The sequence below is a fragment of the Aristolochia californica genome, unplaced genomic scaffold (genome assembly GCF_029961685.1).
Source record: "Aristolochia californica isolate CCGP_79_NKW_82.1479 unplaced genomic scaffold, dmAriCali1.0.hap1 SCAF_7, whole genome shotgun sequence".
Taxonomy (NCBI): domain Eukaryota; kingdom Viridiplantae; phylum Streptophyta; class Magnoliopsida; order Piperales; family Aristolochiaceae; genus Aristolochia; species Aristolochia californica.
In genome coordinates this window covers 5772878-5780540 of record NW_027182268.1, presented here as the reverse complement: position 1 = coordinate 5780540, position 7663 = coordinate 5772878, and positions in this window count along the sequence as shown.

Genomic DNA, 7663 nt, shown 5'->3' with positions numbered 1-7663 from the left:
TGGTTGTAAAACCAGAGTTTTTCAGATTGAACATGAATAATCGGTATTGATTCCTTTGACATGATACAAGAAGATCGACAGTGATCAGAATAAAATAAATACCCAAAAAATACTAGTTTGGTCCGCTTCCTGCCACTGGGTTGACCCGGTCTGGGCCTTTGATCGTGGTCTGATCCAAGTCCGGGTTGTTTGCCAGAATAATTAAAAACATGAACCTAAGTTAAGCAAAAGTGTTTTAAATTTTTTTTTGTCCCTTCATCTTCTTCGTCAAGATGTTGGTGCGGCTCTTCTTCGTCGGGCAAGTGGTGTGGTTTGTTGAAAGGCCGAGCGGTGGCTCGGCTGCAGTCATTGGCGACGTTCAAAAATTTCTTTGGAGTAGGGTGACGGTGGTTCTATTCACGACGACGACTAAGAAGATTTAAAAAGCTTACGATAGCTTCTTCTCCGTCGAGCTGGTGCGATTTGCTGGAAGGCCGAGAGGTGGCTCGGTTACAGTCGTCAATGACACACGGAAGTTCCACTTGAGTAGGGTGACAATGGTGACAAAGGAGATGAATATGGGAGAACTATTGAATAGTGATGTTCAAGGTAAAACAGAGAGTTGTTGTTTTGTTCTTCGGCTGCTAGAAGGGGAAAAAATAATTCTCCTACTCTGATACCAAGAATTATCGATTACCATTGTCACTACCCATATTTCTTTTTAGATGGCTAAATCTGTAGGACTCCACTTCCATAAGTAGTCAATTAAACGACTTGTCTTTCATCCATTCCTCAGCTTTCGATCTCTAGTGCAACTCTTCGGCCACCGATCCTCTTCAACGTCAATATCCTCCCAACCAATGCGCTCGCTATCGAAGTCTTCAAACAAACAATTCAAATCAGGTTCCTTGCCTTCGCTGTCATCAGCTTTTCCGATGAAGTAGACATTCTCCTTCACTGGGATAAGCCTCATTCTTGGTTTCGCCATAGGTATCTTTCTCCTCTGACTCACCACTCCAGGTTCCTTTTGTTTCTCCGAGAGCAAAGAGCGCTCCAATACTCTACCGCAATCGACGCTCTTACGTTCTCACAAAACAAGCTCTCAAGAATCTCGAAGTTGTCATCGTGGAAGGAGACATTATCACCCTGGCGCTGTCCAAATCCAAGACTATGGCAGTTTTAGATTTCTTCCTGCCAAGGTCGACGCTTATCGTTGGCTTACGATTTCCTTCGGTCATCAGTCCAACAATGAAATCATCTTAAGAATTTGCGGCGGTTGGACCGATTGCCTCTCATTATATGTGAACTCATCCTCGAGTCATACCAAGAAGCTTCAACTATTGAGGCCGTAGGTTTTCATAATTTATATTATTTCTTTAAGAGAAAAAAACAACAACGTGTATTTCGGACCGTGGTAATTTATATTGTGAGAAATTTATACACCAAAAAATTTAGAAAAATATTTTCAAGTTAAACATTTTTTAGAAAATTTAATTTAAAATATTGTTAGTATCTATTAAAAATTGTGTAGAAATTCATTCAATTTTCTTTGGAGATCGAACTCGAGACATGTATTTTTTAAAAAGTTTTAAATGAATGTTGAAGCTCGAGCTCGGCTCAAACTTGATTAAAATTATTGGACTCGAGAAAGAGTTCGAAATATTTAAATCAAGCTCGGCTCGAACATAGGCAGGCTTGGGTTTGGCTCGGCTCGACGCCACCCCTACCCACAACGCCATGGCCACTCTATTGGCTTCCCAACTAGCTTATTATAAGTGTGAGCTGTAGAATAGAAGAAATAAAAAATCTACTTATCGTAGCATGAGTTGTCAAAGAGAAGCTTTACAGATCAATTATGATCTATTTCCTAGAATCAGGAAGAACAGTTTATCTTTCGGCCTACTAGAGTATCCACTGGACGCGCCCACAACGTCAAGGCTACTCTATTTGGCTTCCCCAACTGGCTTATTATTAGCGTGAGTTGTCAAATAGAAAATTGAAAGAATCTACTTATGGTAACATGAGTTGTCAAAGAGAAGTTTTACAAATCAAATACGATTTGTTTCCTGAAATTAGGAAGAACAGTCTGTCTTTCAGCCTGCTAGAGTGTCCACTGAACGTGCCCAAAATGCCGAGGCCACTTTATCTAGTTTCCCCAACTAGCTTATTGTTAGTGTGAGTTGTCAAATAGAAAAAGGAAAGGATCTACTTATCGTGGCATGAGTTGTCAAAGAGAAGTTTTCAGATCAATTACGAGCTAGAGTGTCCGCACGTGCCCACAACGCCTCGCCAATGGCTTCCCCAACTAGTCAATTGTTAGCGTGAGCTGTCAAATAGAAAAACGAAAGAATCTATTTATCGTAGCATGAGTTGTCAAAGAGACGCTTTACAAATCAATTACGATTTGTTTCCTGAAATGAGGAAGAACAGTCTTTCATCTTCCAAATTCTCTCCTTGAATTGTATTATAAATAAATCGTAAACCAAAGAAAAATTCATTAAGAAAATAAAAGAAAAAATTCTCTGGTAGACGGGGCTAAAAACTCTTGGGATTTGTGAATTTTAAATTAATTAAGGATTTACATACTCTTTCAGTTTGATGAAATCCTCTCTTATTTTGTTCTTCAGAGTTATTTTTGAGAAGTCAAATACTTCTCTGCATGCCAACAAAATCTTGAAGGACATGGATAAATAATCCTGCTCACAATACTTGGAAAAGCTTAAAATTGTTCATCTCAGCATTAATGCAGCAATTCCTAAATTGCGTCAAAACGTGATTAAAACCATAAGAGGAACTCAAGAATTCCGAATACAACTGAAAAGTAAGAAGAAATACTTCAAATATAGTTTCTATAAACTCCACTACCCAGCAAAAGGATTCCCATTCACATGCTTAAATCTGCAGAGGTCCACTCCCATCAGCCATCAATCAAGCGCCCCTTATTCTTCGCCAATCGCTCAACTTTCAGTTTCATGTAGCGCTCTTTGGCTGTCGATCTCAAGAGCAACCGATCCTCTTCAGTGTCAATATCCTCCCAACCAAGTCTCTCCCAGTCGAAGTCTTCAAACAAAACAATCAAATCATCATCCTTGTTGTCGTCGTCGTCGGCGGCGGCGGCGGCGGCTTTTCCAGTGAAATAAACCTTTTCCTTCACTGGCATAAGACGCATTCTTGGTTTCGCTTTTCCAGTGAAATAAACCTTTTCCTTCACTGGCATAAGACGCATTTTTGGTCTCCTCACGGGTATCTTGCTTCTACGACCCACTAATCGACGATCCTCCGGTTTCTCCACACAGGAGAGATCGCTCTGCTCGTTTCCCGTCCTCGACGTTCTATCCTCCTCGTACCGCTGTAGATTCTTGTCGTCATGGAAAGAGACGTCCAAATCCATGACTTGGGTGGTTTTGACTTTCTTTCTGACACCTTCAACTTCCACGTCTCCGTCGGAGAGGCAGCGCTTGTTGCCAGGTTTAATGTCTTCTACGCCCATTGGATTTATAGCTCCGCTCCTGTTCGAGAATGAAAATGTATTCGACGATGGCCTCTGAGAAATCTCCTCTTCTTTATATAATTTGCGCGGTGAAGTGAAGAAGTCCCCATTTTAATTAACCGACCCAAATCCTGATTTCCTTTCTAAATATGAACTATTTCTCCTCCTCCCAATCAGGAAGCCTCAGCCTTGAGGCCGTTGTGGTTTCACACTGAAACGCTTCACTCGTCTGGCGGAGAATCCCTGTAGCGGTCGAGTCATTCAAGGATATTAAATCCGATAAAAGTAAAAAATGCATTTCTCCCTAACCTGTTAATTGCTGACCCGGACAAGGGACAGGTCCGATTGAACCCGGTTCAATCAGGTTTAATTGCTGTTGAATTAATAACTATGTTATAAAATTATGAAGTTCAAAAATATTTAAAATTTTTAAAAGGTTCCCCAACCCCCGGATCTTTGGTTACATAGAGGAGGCCAGGAGGGGAAGGGAGTCCTAGGGCTTAGGGTCCAGTCTTATTTAACCTAGTTTAGCCAACACATTCAGTCTTAAGACAAATATAAGAATATCTATTACCAAAGTATATAAATTAAATTTGATATTTTTATTTATATTTTAAGTTATTTATCTTATTTTATTAATTAAAATGTTAAATAAAAGTATCTTAATCTATCAGAGTATTTTATTAATAAACTTATTCTCCACTTTCCACTAAATTTTTCATTATGCACACTAACACAAGAAAATAGATTACACTGCACTTTCCATTGAGCATACTAATGCAAACAAAATATTCACTTTCACTTTCATTTCACTTTTCACTGTACTTTCAAAGTGCACTAAACCCTCTTAGCTTAAACATTTCCCTTCTATTCTTGCTTACTAATGAGATGGCTCCTTAGCCATCCCATTATCCGAGCTCTACAATATAAAACCTCCACAAGTCCCCTAAACTTGAAAGTTTGGGGCCCAACTCTCATTCTCCCCTAGTCATTGCCAAAACTCTATGATGTTCATTGAAGCTCCTCCCATTTTCACCTCATAACCACCCATTTGTTGCTATCAGAATTATCTTTCTCTGTATGGCTTCCTCCTTACGGCTACTAGATATCTCTTTCTCTACTGCAAATAATCTCTTTTGCTGTTGCAGGAGCCTCCTTTCTCCATCGGACCACCTATTTGTTGTTGTCGGATCACTCTTTCTCCACTAGAGCCCTCTTTCCTCAATATTGCCTTCCATTTTCTACAACTAAAGCTCACAATAACACTATTTGGAACCCTTAAAAAAAGGGTTTATTTTCTCTTGTTTGGATGTCCATGGAAATGAGAGAAAAAATGAAAGAGAAATATAGTTTCTTTTGTTTGGATACACGTGAAAAATAAAAAAGAAAAAAATCATAATATTTTAAAATTTTGATGATTTTTTTTCTACCCCTTTCTATTTCTTTTATCTTGGAATTCCATTATTTTAAGATGGAAAATATTATAACTAGGAGAGAAGTTTCTCCCTCATTTTCTTTTTCTCTCCATGATTCTCTATAGCAAATCACTTTCTTTCTCCATTTCTTTTCTTTTATTTTATTTTCTAGGGGTTCCAAATTGACCCTTAGGATTTCAAAAAGTTGTTTATGAAGGGGAGAACAGTGCAAATAAAAGTATCTTAATAAAATTTAATCTATCAGAGTATTTTATGAATAAACTTATTCTCCACTTTCCACTAAATTTTTCATTCTATACACTAACACAAGAAAATTCATTACTCTGCACTTTCCATTGAGCATACTAATGCAAACAAATTAAGTGGCACTTCCTCTATTTTTTTATTTTTCAATTTTATTAGGCAAGTAAATAGCACTCAGAGGGATAATTTATTAGATTCATATATTAGACTGAAAAAATGGTAAACTCTATCTTGGAAGACTTGACGACAAGAATGACGCAAGTCTTGACTCAAACACAAATTCCTCCACCAAGCTAAAGTTGGACTAAACTAATTGTGCCTTATGGTCCCAAATTGTTGAGATGTACATGTCTGGAAAAGATAAATTGGGATATAATAATGGAGATTTTTCATATCCTCAACCAACAAACCCAAATTTTTAGAAATGGTGAACATAAAATGCTATTGTAAAGGGATGGCTAATCAACTTGATGGACCTCTCCTTGATTAGCAATTTTATTTGATTTCCAACTGCAAAAATGGCATGAGATTATATTTCAATAACCTTTTATGATGGCACTCATGCTTCCCAAGTATATGATCTAAAAAGACAAGTGTCTATATTAAGGCAAGTAGGAGGGTCGATTGAAAAATATTACAATCATCTTCTAGTCATATGGAGAGAAATTGATTTTCGTAAACCAAACAGGATGGAGTGCAAGGTCGATATATCAAAATATAAATTCATCATACCAGAAGATAGAGTTTATACCTTTTCTTGACGGGTTGGATTATCGGGTAGGTAAGACTCGAAGTGATGTACTACAATTGCAACTATTTCTTACGATAGAACAAGCATATGCTTATGTAAGAAGAGAAGATATGAGACATGCAATAATTATAACGCGAATTGAAAATACAGTTGGTGTTGTTATGGTTTCCAAAGGAACCAAGATAGGACAAGAACAACCATCCTCGCTCCATATATCCCGTTCTATAGGGAATGGAAATTCAAATACCACTTAAAAGATAATAGAAAAATCAAAAGGAGGATGTACTCGTTGTGGAAAAAATAAGCATACACATAAACTTGTTTTAAGTTACATAAGTATCTAGAATGAAGTAATGAATTCAAGATTCGGAAACCACATGAAGCTACATCCAATGGAGGCTTAGAATGGGCTCTTGTAGTTGTTAGAAGATGGGCTCTCCAAATAAGTTCTTCAATCTGGATTATAGCAATTGTGCCAAATTTTAATTGGATTTTCAATTTGATTATTCACCATATCCTATCCTTGTTTGTGCTCTGCTAGACATTTGTTTGATTTAAAATGGCAGAAGGAAAAACTAGTAAGAGCGACATACTCAAAATTACTACTATTCCCTTAAGAGGATTGTTCAGTTATCTTAGTTGGTCTCAATTGGTTAAAATTTTTCTTATTACTCGAGACCTTATCGGTCACTTAACCAAGCCTTCTCTACCCATTGATGAAGAAAGTCAATCCTATTTAAAGTGGGTTAAGGATGACAATTTGGTCGTTAGTTGGCTTATTAATAGTATGGAAGAACATGTAGCCAATAATGTTGTTCACTTAGAAACAACCAAAACATATTTGAAACACTTGTACTAAGTTATATTCTAGTACAGAGGCTTTACAAAAATTATTTGATGTATTACAAAACATGTTCAATACTAAGCAAGGAGACAATTTTTAGTGCCAACTATTTGTTTGACCAATATCAAATCATACCTTGAAGTTGCTAAGACTTAACTTCTTACCTCCTCTGCACTTCCATGCTTGATGATCGCAGTGACCCCACTGAAAGCCAACGAAATTTTGAAAGAAAAGGATAATTATTTCATGCTCGCAACCATTTAAAATAAAAAAACATCATAAATGTACGAAATCGTTCATCTCTATAGAAATTCCTAATTGGCATTTGAATTTGTAAAGTGAAGTCGGAATAGAGTTTCTTGTCAAGAATTCAGAATTCCATAATCCATATAAAACTTCCAAAAATAAAAACAAAATGCTTCAAATATAGTTTTTATTGAGATTTCTTCCCTTATACGAAAGAAATATATTTTTTCCTTCTTTTGAATATTCTGTAAATCCCTGTAATCACTTTCAAACTTTCCATGTGTAGATTATTACTATCTATAAAATGGTTATTTAAGCTAGACGATGTGAATAACAGTACAACACAAATTGAAATATTATTTTTTGACTCAGATTTTCAGTGAGGGTAATGGAATTTTCTCCAAAAACGTGAGAGGGAGTACCATTTGTTGTGGATACAATATGTTGTTCATATGGTTTCATAAATTGAATATATGATGATTGTCAAAGGTCATATGATCAGTAACACTAGAATCAATTATCCATTCACTATTTCTACCAGGAGCAGAAGTATTAAGAACCTTACAAAATGTAGCAATTAAAACCGATGTCTCCTCAGTCGTGTTGGAGGTGGAAGGTTATATTACTGCAACTGAAGCATGATTATTTGGTTTAGAGTTCCATTTGCGAGGTGG